Consider the following 2048-nt stretch of genomic DNA (forward strand, 5'->3'; position numbering starts at 1 on the left):
ACAGCGTGAGCGGTCGTGAGTGGATGCGCTTGTTCTGAGGTTAAAGCGAGAGCTGCATTCAGCCATGTGTGCACATTTTGTTCATACCCTTTGCCAGTTAGAGAGATATTAGCCCATTTGTAGTCAGAAATCGGGGAGGGATGGCTTCTTACAAGAGCACAAAATGTGTACATTTCTAGACATCTTTGATAAGTGAGTCAGGTAAAGAGCTTCTTTTTGTTTGTTGTCTTAAAGGGGCAGTGTTGTATTTTGAGACATGCTTCAATAAGCTCAGCAGCCAATAGGCAGAGGGTAGCATAATTTGTCATAATGGAATGTGAATAATTATGCATTTTATTTTGTGAAGTGGTTTCTGGCATCAAACAACACAACAACATTTCCAGTCACCTCCTTGTCTGAAGGACAAGTGGATAAACAGGTTAATGACCTGCCTGTTTCTGAAGGACAAGTGGATAAACAGGTTAATGACCTGCCTGTTTCTGAAGGACAAGTGGATAAACAGGTTAATGACCTGCCTGTTTCTGAAGGACAAGTGGATAAACAGGTTAATGACCTGCCTGTTTCTGAAGGACAAGTGGATAAACAGGTTAATGACCTGCCTGTTTCTGAAGGACAAGTGGATAAACAGGTTAATGACCTGCCTGTTTCTGAAGGACAAGTGGATAAACAGGTTAATGACCTGCCTGTTTCTGAAGGACAAGTGGATAAACAGGTTAATGACCTGCCTGTTTCTGAAGGACAAGTGGATAAACAGGTTAATGACCTGCCTGTTTCTGAAGGACAAGTGGATAAACAGGTTAATGACCTGCCTGTTTCTGAAGGACAAGTGGATAAACAGGTTAATGACCTGCCTGTTTCTGAAGGACAAGTGGATAAACAGGTTAATGACCTGCCTGTTTCTGAAGGACAAGTGGATAAACAGGTTAATGACCTGCCTGTTTCTGAAGGACAAGTGGATAAACAGGTTAATGACCTGCCTGTTTCTGAAGGACAAGTGGATAAACAGGTTAATGACCTGCCTGTTTCTGAAGGACAAGTGGATAAACAGGATGTCAAATACGGCATGTTTTCTTTTTCTTCAAAAGTCTGATGGAATGTAGGCATTGAACACCACACATTGGCTGCTACTGTAGGCTGAACGATAGAACAGTTATTTCCATGTTAACATGTTATGGGATGCGTTTTTCTCCATTGTTTTTGATGGCAGGCCACTCTGGTAGGCCCACATTATGATCAATAGCCACAGTAGCCTTCTTAGCCACTGTTAAAACTGTAACTTAACGCGGGTACAGCCCCAGTGTTCACAGGAAATGCACGCTGGAAGTTGTACAGAATTTTCACAACGTTTAAGTTTGCGCTCATCAGACCTGAAATTTGCACAGTGCCCCAAAACATGTAGATGGAGCATTGTCTGGGATATACGAGTTCTGAATGGTTTCCCCCATTAAAACAAGTCTTTATATGAGCTCTGAATGGTTTCCCCCATTAAAACAAGTCTTTATATGAGTTCTGAATGGTTTCCCCCATTAAAACAAGTCTTTACATGAGTTCTGAATGGTTTCCCCCATTAAAACAAGTCTTTACATGAGTTCTGAATGGTTTCCCCCATTAAAACAAGTCTTTACATGAGTTCTGAATGGTTTCCCCCATTAAAACAAGTCTTTACATGAGTTCTGAATGGTTTGCCCCATTAAAAAAAGTCTTTACATGAGTTCTGAATGGTTTCCCCCATTAAAACAAATCTTTACATGAGTTCTGAATGGTTTCCCCCATTAAAACAAGTCTTTACATGAGTTCTGAATGGTTTCCCCATTAAAACAAGTCTTTACATGAGTTCTGAATGGTTTCCCCCATTACAACAAGTCTTTACATGAGTTCTGAATGGTTTCCCCCATTAAAACAAGTCTTTACATGAGTTCTGAATGGTTTCCCCCATTAAAACAAGTCTTTACATGAGTTCTGAATGGTTTCCCCCATTAAAACAAGTCTTTACATGAGTTCTGAATGGTTTCCCCCATTAAAACAAGTCTTTATTTGAGGTCTGAATG

The 2048-nt window shown here is 40.5% G+C and overlaps 1 protein-coding gene across 2 annotated transcripts in view; it reads right to left on the bottom strand.

The window, feature by feature from the left end:
* Positions 1–310: 310 nt before the first annotated feature.
* The window catches only part of LOC129835989 (carbohydrate sulfotransferase 15-like), a 172093-nt gene continuing 170355 nt past the window's right edge, over positions 311–2048 (bottom strand). For both annotated transcript variants that reach the window (XM_055901703.1, XM_055901704.1), the window contains exon 8: positions 311–2048. This exon is cut by the window's right edge and continues 267 nt beyond it. The gene's annotated coding sequence lies outside the window, so the exon portion shown is untranslated.

Source organism: Salvelinus fontinalis, chromosome 37, assembly GCF_029448725.1.
Source record: "Salvelinus fontinalis isolate EN_2023a chromosome 37, ASM2944872v1, whole genome shotgun sequence".
Taxonomy (NCBI): Eukaryota; Metazoa; Chordata; class Actinopteri; order Salmoniformes; family Salmonidae; genus Salvelinus; species Salvelinus fontinalis.